The sequence below is a fragment of the Tiliqua scincoides genome, chromosome 3 (assembly GCF_035046505.1).
Source record: "Tiliqua scincoides isolate rTilSci1 chromosome 3, rTilSci1.hap2, whole genome shotgun sequence".
Classification (NCBI taxonomy): Eukaryota; Metazoa; Chordata; class Lepidosauria; order Squamata; family Scincidae; genus Tiliqua; species Tiliqua scincoides.
The window spans coordinates 216,969,690-216,985,882 of record NC_089823.1 but is presented as its reverse complement, the minus strand read 5'-3'; positions in this window follow the sequence as shown (position 1 = coordinate 216,985,882).

The window sequence follows — 16,193 nt, the reverse complement described above, 5'->3', positions numbered from 1 at the left end:
ATTGCTATACTTGCATTCCTACAGTCCTGGTGTTATTTGAAATGATTAATTTAATCATTTAAGTGACTTTCAAACGTTATTCATTTTGTTAAACTTCCTTTACTATCTGGGAACTTCAGCATGAACCTAGAGCAGTGGTTCTCAAACTGGTGGGTCGTGACCCACCAGTTTGTGTAATGTTTCGTGTAATGCCTTTAAGGGGCGGGGGAAGGGGAGAGAGGTAGTGACACGATCCCCAGGATCACGTTGCTAAGGGGGGCGAGGGTGGGCTTTGCACTTACTTAAAGAAGGCAGGGCTGCAGCAGGCTGCAGGAGGTGCGGGGAGCCCTGCACAGTGCTCCCTGAGGCTTGGAACGTTCGCTAAAAGTGGGCGCAAAGCACTTCCATTTTGCAGGTAGATGGGACTCATTAGCCTGGGAAGGCAGCTCATCTGAGAGAAGGAAAACTCTGATCCCAAACCTCCACTGCCTTGTGGCTACATCCAGTTATGGAAAAGGCTCCAGGAGTCAACCTGGAGGCAAAATCCGGAGCCGGAGTCCCTGAGGCAGTTCATGGCTGAACACAGTCACGTTCTGGCAACTCCTGCGACGCCGCTGGAACCAACCGTATTGGCCTCTGCCTTTCCATTGGACCATTTCAGCGACATGGAGAGGGGGGATTTGCTGCATGGGTAACAATCTATCCTCCATATCTACCTTACCCAGGCTTCACGCATTGGAGAGGACACTGTTCCGGAACTATTCAGAGCGCGATACCATAGTCTTCCGAGACTGAAGGATGCCAACTGCTTAGCGCCCGCTTTCTCCGAATGTTCCAAGCCTCAGGGAGCACTGAGGATCGTGTCCTCCCTCACAAGAACTTACTGAGGGAGTAAAGCTCCCTCAAAGTTTGAGAACCTCTGACCTAGAGGGAAAGGGAGCTAGCTCACAGCCTCTGCTGGTTTGGGGAATCCATATCGATTCCTAGTCCAATACATGTTTGCAAGCCAGTCAGCAGAAAGCGCTGCAAAAGCAGGCGCATTAATTCTGTGCTTTCTCAGTTCTCATGGAGATCTGCTGTTTCATCAGCCCTGAGTTTATGCACAATCTGACACAACAGAGTGAAGTCTTGCAGTGACCCAGAACAAACAACAGCTGTGCTTGCTTTCATAGCAAGCATTTCCTTTGTCCTGGGTTTTGCCAGACTAGGGTTAGAAAATAATGCTTAGGTTGCCCTCTGCTGAGCAGAGCAGAGCACACTTGGAATTTTGCTTTTAGACTGCAATAAACAATTGCCAAGGCTCTATTTTCTTCTAAAACAGAATATAGCTTTCCTGGCTCTGTGGGGTAGCTGCATTTCCAAGCAGGCCAGGGGCAGCATCAGAGTTCAACCAGATCAATGACCCAGTGGCCAAGGACCCAGCTGCATCTGAGAATGCACCTGCCTGCAGGCCAGCTTTAAGCCATTTGGACCAATTGCTTCCAGTTAGGCCCTGCACTAGGGTAATCTACTCTAGTCTTCTCAAATGCACGCAACAACATGCTGCAACGCACACCTAACACCACATGGGGTAGACCCAGTGTTTGTGTTTGGGGGGAGGCTATGAGCACTACCATAAGCCCAGAGCCCAGGTCAACCTGGCCTCCATGGCTATTTGCTGGGCTGGTAGACCTGGGTTCCTGCCCAGACTTGGAGCCCAGATCTACCTAGTGGGTAGACCTGGGCTCCCATCCCAAGTCAGCTCCATCAGCCACCCTTGCCCTGCCCAGTGGGTGTTCCCCTGGCACTCAGCTTGGCTCCCTGCTGGTGCGACAGTTTGGGAGGGGCATGCACCCATGGCCCTCTCCTTGGAGCCACCCATGACACCACACTGCAGATTTTATAGAGAACAGCAACTATTTGGATTTTCTTCTGAATTCTTAAAGTCTGTAATGTTTGTTTGTGTGTTGGCATCCTTCAGTCTCGGAAGACTATGGTGTCACGCTCTGAATGGTGGTTCTGGAACAGAGTGTCCTCTCCAGTGCGCAAAGCCTGGGTAAAGTAGGTATGGAGGATAGGCTGTTACCCATGTAGCAAATCCCCCCTCTCCACGTCGCTGAAATGGTCCAATGGAAAGGCAGAGGCCAATACGGTTGGTTCCAGCGGCGTCGCAGGAGTTGCCAGAACGTGACTGTGTTCAGCCATGAACTGCCTCAGGGACTCCGGCTCCGGATTTTGCCTCGAGGTTGACTCCTGAAGCCTTTTCCATAACTGGATGCAGCCACAAGGCAGTGGAGGTTTGGGATCAGAGTTTTCCTTCTCTCAGATGAGCTGCCTTCCCAGGCTGACGAGCCCCATCTACCCGGTGGCTGTTTAGTCGCCTCTTACGACAAGTACAGCCAAACTGAGGGCCTATTCTTATCCCCAGCCCCCAGAGGGAATGTTTGTTTATCAATGTTTGTTTTTACTGTTTATTATGTTTATACTGCTTCTAATTTGTTTTACTGTACAGTACTTGCACTTTTTAAGCACAGATTCTGGTTGTTTTCTGCATTCTGTGCAGAGGTTCTGCTCTGCCTAACAGTGAGACTGAGACAACAATTCTAAACATACTTGCCAAGGAGTAAGCCCCACCCAATACAGTGGAACTTACTTCTGAGTAGACACGCATAGGATTGCACTGTCGACTAGCAGAACAGGGCCTTCTGGGTTTCTAGTTACACCTGGGCTTTGGAACACCTCCTTCCTGCCAGAGTTGCTGTAATGCTGTATCCATTCCTCCATACATAATCCTTCCTCCATGCTGCTTCATAGGAATGGCCAACTGGAGAATCTTTTCAGATTCCTATGCAAAGAAGCTTTTTCCCTCAATCACCAGAGCCTGGGTGCAGCAAACACCATGCCATGCCTTTTGTCCCTCAGAAGCATCCCCAATTAGGGCACTATCAAGCCTTTTGTGTGTTCCTGGAAGGACACGCTCATATTCAATCAAGTACAGAAAACCTATACTGCATACCCAAAGAGAAGCTTCAAACTCCTTTGTCAAACAAAAATGCTTTTGTTTCCTTCATGCAAAGTCCTGTAACTGCTCCTGCTCTGGAAGCAGAACTGAGTCACTTTTCTTGAGGAAGTGTCCATGCTACTGAGCATTTTCTTCATCTTGCAATTTACCAAGGTGCCCATCCTGCTGTGTGTTTTGAGGTCCTCTTCCCCACAGAGACCCTCCCTCCATTTTCGTGGTGCTTTCTTCCCTTTTGCTCCCCTCTGGAACCTGGAAATCATGCAGACCAGCAACTGCTGCTTAGACGGACTTTGTATGCAAAACCTTCAAAGCAGAATCGTATTGGTAATTTCTCCTTCTCCCCCCTTCCTCTGAACTTTATAACTACATATCTGTCTGTCTGTCTCTTTCCCTTCCTAGAATCTCAATTTTCATGTCAATGTATTTCAAAGCTGCCTGCTAAATCACTTTCTTCTGCTGGCTGACTGGGAAGGAAACCCTGATCAGCCCAGCGTCATTGTCCATGTCTCCTGCCTCTTTCTAGTTAACACCTGCATATCAAAACACGGCTGTTTATAAGTATTTCCTTCACTCACAATCATTCACATGCAAAACTCTGGAATGGATCTCCTATGCGGCTGTACACCTCCCTGGCAATCAGCCAAAATTTCCATTTTCTATACATTCATTCATTTTGTTGGCAGCCTTCAGTCTCGAAAGACTATGGTATCGCGCTCTGAATGGTGGTTCTGGAACAGCGTCTAGTGTGGCTGAAAAGGCCAGTTCGGGAGTGACAATCCCTTCCACACCGGGAGCAAGTGTCTTTTTAAATCTTCAACTTACCATTAAGATTCTTGTGCAAGGATACTGGCCTTGTGAGTCAGGCCTTGTGAAAAGGCCTTGTGAAAAGTATCACAAGGCCTTGTGATACTGGTCTTGTGAAAAGGTCTCTCCCTTTTCTTTCTCATCGGAATTGTTTTTAACTATGCCTGTAGTAGCTCCCATCCATCTTGGGCCCCTTTCCCCACTAGTTCACCTACCGATGGAATCCCACCTATCATTTCTCTGAGATTGTTAAAATCAACCTTCTTGAAATCCAAAGTACAGGTTTCACTGCATATTCCCTCCCCCCATAAGACTGAGAATTCCAGGAGTTCATTATCACTTTCCCCTAAAGTTCCTACTACTTTATTGACCAGTTCCTCCCTATTGGTTAAGATCAGGTCAAGGATAAAGCCTTGATTATCTCTGGCATTTGGGATGGGTTGAGAGGGGGAGCTTTTAGTAAGATCTCTCTGTGACACTGTTATATTCGTACTGTACTGATTGTACAGGTATCCCCCACTTTCTGACAGTTCATTTTTCGATGTTCCGCTCTTTCAACACATTTCAATTATACCCAAAATTCATTCATTCAATGCATGTGCCATACTTTTAACTTCTCTCTGCTGGACTAAAGGCTAAAACTGCTTTTAAAGTACAATTGTATTGTACTTGCTCTTTACTGTTTTGTTGCTTTTCAGCACAATCCTATCTTACGCTGGAACAGGCAGGCCAGGAGGCCCGCGCTGTATCCAGCGCAAGATTGGGGCCAGAAGTGGTTCTGCCATAGGCAAGGGGAAACGACCCTAATGGGTCTTCTCAGACTTGTGCCACCTCAGAAGATGGTGCAACTCTGAGGAGAACAGAACAGGGAATGGGGTTGCGATCTGGCATAACAGCCGGGCCCTAGCCCTGTCTCCCACTCCCTGCCTGCCCACCTGTCCCTGGCACCAGCCTCCACTCGCCCTCCCCCACCCCAGAATGCCTCCCTTCTGCCTCCTTCCTGTCTCCTCTCTCCCTCCCCAGACCCCTGCATCAGCCAAGCTCAGCCGACGCAACCCTCCTTCCCCAAGCCCCGACTCCCGAGGAGGCACAAATGTGGTTTATGGCACATTTGGACCCTCCTGGGCCAGTGCAAGCTATGATGTGTTTACGGGGTACAAGCCATGATGTGTATGCGCAACCTCCTGATTTTAGAAATGGGCTATGTCAGAATGCCTGATGCAAGGGTATATAAATGGAAAAATAAGCCCGGAGCAATGTTTTGAAGGGTGCCAATGAAGCAACAATGTTCTCCGCAACATAGTAAGGGATTCTGTGCTGCACCACAGCTGCTTGGGGCATCCAAATGACTTTGACGGGCCCTGGAATTACACCAGGCAAACATATCCAAACTTGTTGCCGTGACAGCAAGATCATATGCAATTACTCTGGGAAAACAAAGTGAGACTGCTGGCTTGCCACCTCTGCCCATGCCATGCACGGAGCTTAGCTGGTTCGCTTCAAGCCAAATATGTCACTTAAGACTTGTTAACAGCTTTCAGATCCTTGTACCTTGTCCTGAATATCTTGGTTTTCCTACAGGATTTTCACAATTGCAAGAGAAAAGCGGTAATAACATGGACGAAAAAGATGTAGGTTAGGCACTGAGGGGAGAAAGGGGAACTCTCCATTATTAAAGTGAAACAAACAGCGTGTTGGTGTTACAGCCTCAGTCCCAAAGGAGCACTGGCTTATTAACTGTAACAGCTTGAACTGGTATTGCCTCTCTCCCTGGTGAAAAGTGACTCTGTATTATTCCTGCACAAATGACTCTGAACAAATTCAATAGACAGCATCTGGCTCAAATCATCTCCCACCAATCCTCTCTCACTGAACAGAGCCATCCTCCTATGGTTGGAATGAGGGAGAGTAGAGGGAAGGGGGGACACCTTAGAGGAAATAGAGAAGGGGAGCAGGAAGAGTGTCATCTCCTCCTCCTCACTACCTCTGAATGGGCTGCCATCCTATACACGCTTTCCCAGTAGTAAGCCCCATTGAAGACAATGGGACCTACAGTATTAGGGTCAATTGTTTCCTGGTCAATTGCTACCTGGTCATTGGCATTCCTAGACATTTGTGCCTGGTTTTTGTTGCATCCTAATCATTTACATCACACAAACGCCCTGTCTTTAGGCGTGTTTTGGAAGATGCTCTCTTTGTAAAGGGAACTGAGCAGATTGGGTAGAGAAAAGAATTGCTCAATGGAAGGAAGCCAAGTGTTTAATGCACTGGGCAGTGAGAAGATGGAGACACAGTGGTTCGTGTGACAGATTACAAGGTTTCTTTCCAATAGTTTGAGCTGCAATCCTATATAAACACTCCTGGGAGTAAGTCCCATTGAAAAAAATGGGATTTATGTCTGAGTAGGCAGGCATAGAGTAATATAAACAGCAGCATGTCTCCCCATTCCCTCTCCAGTGGGAAGAGGATCAACACTCTGATAAGAGAGGGGTCTATTGGCTGCCCCTCCCCCAAATCCCAACAGATAGCACAAAAGATCAAGCAAAAATGACTTTTACTGCTGTCTCCTGTTCACCATGAGGAAGGGGAAAGATAGCCACCCTTTAAAGCCAAGAACAAAAAGAGGGTGACCAGTAGCAAAGGAGGGTTCCACTGGGAGCCAGTCTAAGGTGCCATCTCACATCCTCCGAATACTTGAAACTCACGCATATCAAGAACCACATGGAAGACTCTAAACTAAAAGTCTCTAAATTAAGAGATTAAAAGTTGGAAAGAGATACTTGGATATTTTGCAGCAAAAAACACATGGATGTTCCAGAGGTGAGGAAACCCATGTGGGTTCTGCATCTAAACATGGCTTGTTCTATGGGAAATGCCCAGTTTCAAGTGATTTTTTTTTTTACATTTATTCTGGGCCTTAATTTCTGACAATATACAATCCCAGTGATTCCCAGACTTTTTAGCACTGGGACTCACTTTTTTTAAACGACACTCTATCAGGGCCCATCTAGGTTTATCAGACTGTAAAAAATAGGAGATCTAGAAAGAAATAATATTTTTATTTGTTTATTTACAAGTAATAATAACCAGGAAAAAAAGTTGCTCATTCATCTGCCTATATACACACATGCTTGCACACTGCAGGAGCTGAGCTATTGGCAGGGCAATTAGCAGCTAGCTTACAAACTTCAGGAGCTAAGCTCTTTGCAGGGCAATTAGCAACTATCTGAGTTTTGAATAGCCTCAAGGCTTGAGGCAATAAGTTATCTGATCTTTCCATCATGCTGTTTTCATTGGAGGCTCTGTGGGACCCACCGGAAATTGGGTTGTGACCCAACAGTGAGTCCCGTCCCACAATTTGGGAACAACTGCCTTAGACAGTGGCAGCAAATGTTACAAAAAAACACTAGGTCAATATCAGCCATGGATGGAGACCACAGAATAGACATCCTTGCAGCAGAGCGTAGATGTATTGATACTTGTCTAAACTGAAATAACTGAATTGAAATAAAGCTGCATTTATACACTTGACAGGTTGTGAGCTCTGATGAACTCAGTGGGAATTATTAGTCAGTGTAAGTCTGCTTAGGATTGCATTGCAAAAATGTTAAAAGTACAAATATGCGTAGCACTTGTTAGGTCTGAGTTCGCAACCTTCAGTCTAGAAAGACTATGGTATCACGCTCTGAAAGGTGGTTCTGGAACAGCGTCTAGTGTGGCTGAAAAGGCCGATTTGGGAGTGACAATCCCTTCCACGCTGGGAGCAAGTGCAGTCTGTCCCGGGTCTGTCTCGCTGGCTATGGGCCTTCCTTCTTTGCCTCTTAGCCTCAGACTGTTGGCCAAGTGTCTCTTCAAACTGGGAAAGGCCATGCTGCACAGCCTGCCTCCAAGCGGGCCGCTCAGAGGCCAAGGCTTCCCACTTGTTGAGGTCCACTCCTAAGACCTTCAGATCCCTCTTGCAGATGTCCTTGTATCGCAGCTGTGGTCTACCTGTATGGCGCTTTCTTTGCACGAGTTCTCCATAGAGGAGATCCTTTGGGATTCGGCCATCATCCATTCTCACAAGCCAGTGTTAACCTATGGCTGCTTAAATTCTTGTAAGAAAGCAAGCATTAACAAAAATGACAAAGGCAATTTGGCTTAAGTGATCATTAGAACTGCCGCAATGCCAGACCGCCACAGAGCTCCTGCAGACTCTGGAGTGCACCATTTATCACTTTGGTTATGCTCACAGCGCCATAAATAAGCCCTCCTCTACTAATTTTCAGAACCGGGTGGAGAGCAAGACATTGTTAACCTGGGGGCCTTGATATATCAAGCTGAGTTCAAACTGACTTACTTTCCAGAATGGAAAGGCTGATTTCCCAAAGAATGATTTACTTGCTCAATTCCGATTCTGAGAGTTCATCCTGAGCATCTAAAATAATGTCTGGAGTTGGTGATTAGAAGGCATATTACCTTTGCAGGCTTTTAGATTTAAGCCTAATGTGCCTCAAAACACAGCATAGCATGGTAGGTGGGCTATTATAGTAGCTACTAGATTGTATCCCAGTTTCAGATCCTGGGTTGGTTTACATAAGAACGTAAGAACAGCCCCACTGGATCAGGCCATAGGCCCATCTAGTCCAGCTTCCTGTATCTCACAGCGGCCCGCCAAATGCCCCAAGGAGCACACCAGATAACAAGAGACCTGCATCCTGGTGCCCTCCCTTGCATCTGGCATTTTGGCGTAACCCATTTCTAAAATCAGGAGGTTGCGCATACACATCATGGCTTATTCCCCATAATGGATTTTTCCTTCAGAAACTTGTCCAATCCCCCTTTAAAGGCGCCCAGGCCAGTCGCCATGACCATATCCTGTGGCAAAGAGTTCCACAGACCAACCACACGCTGAGTAAAGAAATATTTTCTTTTGTCTGTCCTAACCCGCCCAACACTCAATTTTAGTGGATGTCCCCTGGTTCTGGTATTATGTGAGAGTGTAAAGAGCATCTCCCTATCCACTCTGTCCATCCCCTGCATAATTTTGTATGTCTCAATCATGTCCCCCCTCAGGCGTCTCTTTTCTAGCTGAAGAGGCCCAAACGCCGTAGCCTTTCCTCATAAGGAAGGTGCCCCAGCCCCGTAATCATCTTAGTCGCTCTCATTTGCACCTTTTCCATTTCCACTATGTCTTTTTGGAGATGCGGCGACCAGAACTGGACACAATACTCCAGGTGTGGCCTTACCATCGATTTGTACAACGGCATTATAATACTAGCCGTTTTGTTCTCAATACCCTTCCTAATGATCCCAAGCATAGAATTGGCCTTCTTCACTGCCGCCGCACATTGGGTCGACACTTTCATCGACCTGTCCACCACCACCCCAAGATCTCTCTCCTGATCTGTCACAGACAGCTCAGAACCCATCAGCCTATATCTAAAGTTTTGATTTTTTGCCCCAATGTGCATGACTTTACACTTACTGACACTGAAGCACACCTGCCATTTTGCTGCCCATTCTGCCAGTCTGGAGAGATCCTTCTGGAGCTCCTCACAATCACTTCTGGTCTTCACTACTCGGGAAAGTTTGGTGTTGTCTGCAAACTTAGCCACTTCACTGCTCAACCCTGTCTCCAGGTCATTTATGAAGAGGTTAAAAAGCACCGGTCCCAGGACAGATCCTTGGGGCACACTGCTTTTCATCTCTCTCCATTGGAAAATTGCCCATTGACACCCACTCTCTGCTTCCTGGCCTCCAACCAGTTCTCAATCCACAAGAGGACCTGTCCTCTAATTCCCTGACTATGGAGTTTTTTCAGTAGCCTTTGGTGAGGGACCATGTCAAACACCTTCTGAAAGTCCAGATATATAATGTCCACAGGTTCTCCCGCATCCACATGCCTGTTGATCTTTTCAAAGAATTCTATAAGGTTCGTGAGGCAAGACTTACCCTTACAGAAGCCATGCTGACTCTCCCTCAGCAAGGCCTGTTCATCTATGTGTTTTGAGATCCTATCTTTGATGAGGCATTCCACCATCTTACCCGGTATGGATGTTAGGCTGACCGGCCTATAGTTTCCCGAGTCCCCCCTCTTTCCCTTTTTAAAAATAGGCGTGACATTTGCTATCCTCCAATCTTCTGGCACCATTTCACCGTTTATCACTGAATTTGCCTTTGCCTTTGCATTTGCCTCATGTGAGTGTTATGGCCAATCCTGACTTGTTCTAAGCTAGGATCAGATATTAAATCCTGCTTTGCCTCATACATGAACGGGATGAGGGGTGTACACACCCAAGGCTAGGGGATGTTGAACCATGCTAGAACTAATTCTTGCCTCTATGTGACATCTGAACTGGCCAAAGGCATGCTTCATCGCTTCAGCCAGCCATCATGTTTGGTACAGCAGTTCAAATCCTATTCCAGTCACCCAGCAGGGGTGTCCAAAGTTTTTGGCAGGAAGGCCACATTGTCTCTCTGACACTGTGTCCGGGGCCCGAGGGGGGGGGGAAGGAATTAATTTACATTTCAAATTTGAATAAATTTACATATATTTACATAAATGAATATGTTAAAGATGAACTTATATGAATGAATGAAGGTCTTGCAATAGCTCAAGGCCTATAAAAGGCCTTGCACAAAGCAAGGCTGGCCTTTCCTTTTCTGCTGCTACTGCATCACAGATGTGAAACAGCAAGCAGTGGAGGGAGCCCTCTTCCCACAGCTCACACGAGAGGTCAAACAGTTGCCTTTACGCTGAGAGCAGTTGCATCGGGGCAATGCGGGCTCCAACAAATCAATGGAGGGCCAGAGGCTCATTGGAGACTGGGAGCTCCCTGAAGGCCGCATTGAGAGGCCTCGAGAGCCGCAAGTGGCTCTAGGGCCAGGGTTTGGGCACCCCTGGTGTAGAGGAACATGTTTTTAGTGCAGCTACCTAAAATCACCTAGGCTGCAATCTTATGTACATCAGCCTGGGAGTAAACTCCACTTGACATAGTGAGATTTATTTCTGAATAGCCATGCATAGGATTGCACTGCCAAAGGTAAATTCTTACATTCTGCAATGTGGTTTCAATCTTGGACATCAAAGGGACCCCCAAAGCAGAGCTGAACCATTAAAAATGTGTGTTCTGTGTCATCAGTATTGTTTAACTCCCCGATTCTGTTCCAGTTCAAACGCTAACTTTGGAAAATGCTTTGGTCGCTTGTTCTTTGAACTCTGAGCCAGCTTAGATATATGTCATGCTGAATCATATCAAATTATATTGCCTGCAGTGTAGTCTATAAATTGATTACAGCTGCAGTGCTCTAACTTGAGGACAAAATGTACATTTTGAAACTATCTTTGAATTTTTAAAAGAGGGTTTTGCCAACAAAATTCACCTCAAAGGTTAAAAACACGAGAATGAAACATCACTCACACAGTTGATAGCTGAGCGCCACAATGATTGAACCACTTATTTAGATCCATTTGCTACCTCCTGTAGTGGTTCAATTCTTGGAGTTTATGTTTCTCTAGCAGCCACAAAGCAAATATCTATGTGGCTGAGGGGAGCTTCAAAAGCAATTTGTGATATGGCAAAGGGCAAAAGATAAAGTATGAGAGGCTGCTGTCCCCTTGCTCTCGTGCGTCCAGGTCTCATACCAAGGACAAAACATGTACATTCTTCCAATGCAGTGACAAAATACATGACTCACAGGGGATACGCATAGATGCAGGAGTGTGGTCAAAGGAGGTAACAGGAGTTCTGTCATGCGCCTTCTCTCACTGCTTGCTTAGAAACTACAAAGCTTCTTGTAGTGCTCTCTCTGTTCACTGCCTAAACAAACCTGTCAAGCAGCCTCCTGGAGCCTTTATTAAGAGCAGAAGAATTAACCCTTTTGTGGTGCATGTTTTCCAACCCACCAACCAGGTCAAAATTTTAAATTCAAATGCATTGTGTTCCAGAGGAGATTATTATGTGTCCAAACCTGAGGTACCACATCCAACCCTGGTGTTTCAATGGTGGTACTCTGGCCCTTTAAAATAATACTTGGTATGATCGCTCATGCTTCCCCTTCGATTCCCAGCAAGTATTGCATCTTGTCTTCTGGCCAGAGACAGAAACAAATCAATGATGCATGAATCATGCAGTGAGTTGAGGAAGTTCCCCGTACCAGTTCTTTGGCAGTGCGCTTTTTCTTTACCGGAGAATGTGAAACTGTACTATCTATATGTTATTTAGCTGAGGGGGAATTTTCTCTACATTCAGTGTATTTTACCATATGCTGCATTTTACCCCTACATCTAAAGATTAAAGATAGCCTAAGGCAGTGATTTTAAACCTTTTTCATCTCACGGCACACTGGCAAGGCACTAAAATGGTCAAGGCACACCATCAGCTTTCTGACAATTGACAAGGCACACTGTGCTGTCAATGGGAGCTCACATCCCCCAATGGTCCTATTGATAAATGACCCTGTCCCAAATTCCCGCGGCATAACTGGGGACCATTCACGGCACACCATTGTGCCACGGCACAGTGGTTGAAAATGGCTGGCCTAAGGTCTTGAAGATCACAGGTCCTCATTAAAATTGCAGCTCAGCCTACCCAGATTGACACCTTATTGCAATCCAAGTGTTTTCTGGGACAGCATTCGCATAAGATAATTGTGGCCACCAGTCTCAATACAAGAAGGAAAACCATTGGGATGGTTATTAGCCACCCAGATCCTTGCCTGAGCTTTGAACTGCCTAACAAACAGCAGAGCTAGTAAATAAATCTCTTGATGGCCCGTGGAATTAGAGAAGTAGAGTAAGCTCATTAAAGTCACTCAGTTGATTATTACAGCAATTTACAATGTGTTGTGCTGTGGCTCCCATTGGGAGAACCTGTGCTTTGCTGAAAGACCAGTGCAATCAGCAGCAATGCAAGTGAAGGCAAGGAAGGAAGGAGAATGAGCACATTTCCTCAGGAAGAAGATGCAGGAGACCTGAGTGTATGAGCAAGATGCACACACCCATAGATCCAGCACATTATCTAGATCTTTATTTTATGTCCCAGTGAATTTGGTCAGCTATGCATACGCTGCTCAAGTGACAATAGGTTTCCATTCAAAGCCTGTAGTGGGAATTAATAGAGTGCTGACAGTTTTGCTGTGGCACCCTAGTTATGTCCTGAGGCGCAGTCTGGCAATTCACCATTTTACTCAAATGCTAGTTTTAGTTTCTTGCTAATCACATTAAAGAGTGCAATCTTATGCATGTTTACCACTCCCAAGTAAGCATGGAGAATACTGCAGCCTAAATTATGATTACCTGGGGCTTGAAATCACATGGATGAACTCTGCCTGCATTCAGTCTTTTGCTGATGAGTGCTAAATGCAGGGACATAGAGGAAGGCACTTTGGCATGGAAGGTGCAATGACTGATGCAGTCCAGCTCTCCCCCTCCCATGTTTTAACGGAACAGTGAAGCATATCTAACAGTCCCAACCAACCAGAAGCTAGCATCTGGAATGAGTGCAGGGTGCCCATTGTCTAACATACCATTATTCCTTGAAAGATACAAAAGCTCTCTCCTCCTTTGTATCTGGTCACCTGTGTATTAAGGGGAAGAAGAAGAAAAGGAAATCGAAAAGGTAGGCCTGAAGCCATTTATTACTGCCCACCATGTGAAGGTGGAAAAAGGAATATTATACTGTCATATATTGCTGTAGATATATACATTCCCCTTTGTATATACTTTCAAGTCCCCAGTAACAGCCTGGAATGCCATTTGGGAGATGACCATGGTGTTTAAAAAAAGAGAAATTTTAGTCCAGTAAACCTTGTTATCTTCAGGGAATTTATTCCAGCACCCCCTACTCCCCCCCCACCCCATGGGTAGAAAATTCTGTGGTTAATTAAATCCATGACTGGAGAGGCTCAGAGGACCTCCTGGACATGACCAGAAATGTCTTCTGGTTGTTTTAGGTCTTCTGAGGTTCTCCAGCCATGGACTTGTTATCTGTGGATACTGAAATCTGCAGGGCCAAGCCCACGGATAAGGACGACTCTTAATGGGTGGCCTTCCTGACTTGGCCAGAGCCTTTTGGGGGCTCAGTTTGACTCAAATCAGAGTCTCTTCAATAGAGTCAGGTGTGGCTCCGCAGAGAAAACTGAGCTGCTGCTGCTGCTGGTGGTGAGAGAGAGAGAGAGAGAGAGAGAGAGAGAGAGAAAGTTCTCATTTAATACTCCCCTGATGACCCTATCCATCTGTAAACAAAAGCTCTACTGTTCTTCAAGTAAGTGCAGCAGTGCAGAAAGCGCCAATCGGTTCCTTACAAACCCCAGCAACAAACACACTCACCCCCATTCACTTGTCTGCTCTTGTTCCCAAGTCCTGAGTCACTTCTGGTTTCAAAACACGTGTGTCTCAAGCCTGCACAAGTCCCGGAAATACATGTTTGGCAACTTAAGCCTGAGTTTTAAAAATCAAGTCACCCATCCCTGGTCATTGCTGTCCTTTGCCAGGGTTCCACTGAGCTCAAGAACAAGTGTCAAGTAGCTGAGTGCACTCGAGGTCAAGAAACAGAACTGGGCCTCTTGGGGCTGCACAGAACTGTCAGCAAATTTCCCTCGTGTATGCTTAAGGCACAGCGCCAAAGCAGATGTACATCCATATGCTCTGAAACCATTTTAACCTGACCTAACAGCTTTCTTTAATGATGCATCACAAACAAGGGCTGCATTTTCCACCTGCTTCCAAAGCCATGTACTCATTTTTTTTTTTACTTTTGTAGTTCATAATTTATTAGTGGCACCAAAAGGTATGAAGGGCTTTTACAGAAGTATTTCACCTTGGCAATGCCAATTTCACTTATGGTGCAAGGATGTTTGGGTGCTCTCCGTGACTTCTAATTGCTTGCATTTACTATCCAAGCCCTATCCCTTGGATCACAACAAGATGGGACTGCGTTGTAACCATTTTAAACTAAGCAACCTCCCTCTTCCGGCACTCATACAAAGTCTCTGTTAATGGCACCAGGAAACATCCTTCAGCTCCCTGGAGAAACTATCTTTTGTCCACAGCCTGTAGGTGAAGAGCTAGGTATGGAGTTAGAATATCAGACTGGGGAGCCCTGGTGACAGATCTCTACTCAGCCATAAAATGGGTGACCTTGGCTTGGTCATGATCTTTCTTCCAGGATGTCTTGCAGGATGGCTCTGAGTGTAAAGAGGTGGAGGAAGAGAGACTTGTGGGTTGCATTGAGCTCCTTGATCAGGAAAAGTGAGGTAGAAATGACAAGCAAGGTCTGTCACCTTTTCAGTTAGGGTTTAGTTATGGCCACGGTTTCTGGAATCACATTACAACATTTTTAAGAGTCCTCACCAGGACCGGCCCATCCATGAGACCAACTGAGGTTGTTGTATCAGACAGCAGATTGTTAGGGGGTGCCCTCTTCTGTCCACCTATTCACCTCCACTGCTCTTGCTCTCACTCCTTAGACTGGAAAAAGAAGAAGGGGGACAGTTCTCCATCCTTCTTTTCCAATCCAGGGAGTGAGATGAGCAGAAGCTGGCTCATCACCAGATCAGAGCAGACTATCATTTGACCAGCTAGGCTGAAGGAGGTCTGATCTTCACAATCCTATCCAATATGATTGTCGTAGATCAAAACAGTGTTTATGAAACTTTTTTTTAAACTCAGTCCCTACTTTCTTAAGTTTATGGTATAGACTTGTTTGAGGGTACATGATGCAGCCATCTTGCTAAAGCTAAGAAGACCTGGATGTAGTTGGTGTTTGGACTGGAGACTCCTGGGGAATTCTTTGTACAAATGCCTTTATGAAGGAGGAAGGGTGAGGAGTGGCAGTGATCGCCTTTCTGTGTGGCTCATGCTGCAATACCATGAAGAGGCACAGAGAAGCAAAGGAGAGGTGGAATGTCCTCAGCATACCTGAATGGATCTACCTGCATTAGGATCCTCTCCCTCTCTGGAATTTTATGTCCCATTTCAAGTGTCCTGCAGCCACTGCTACTCCCTCCAGGGTTTGAAAACCTGGGCATTAAGGGTCACACTTTAAAATTCGGAAATAGGTGTATTGTACAGACTCCCAAACTGCCATTATTATTATTTCTAAAACTCTGGGGGGGACGGGGACGGGGACCCAAACTCTTTGTAGAGCATTTGCTTGTGATTAGTATGCTTTTTTCACTTGTCTTGCAGGGATTAAAACAAAAGATTGGTATTTGCAGAAAAGTTTGTGAATGTGCAGTTTCTGCCAATCTATTGACCCAGTCCTATTCCCTACCATCCTACATGATGCTGTCATGCTACCGGAACAAGCACTGCAAGATATAGATCCCATATATTGGAGTAGGGTTGGGTTTGGCCATGTAGGACACTGCTGAGGGCCCACACCCAACAGAGTGCCCATCTGCCAGTAAAAGGGGGGGGGGGTTC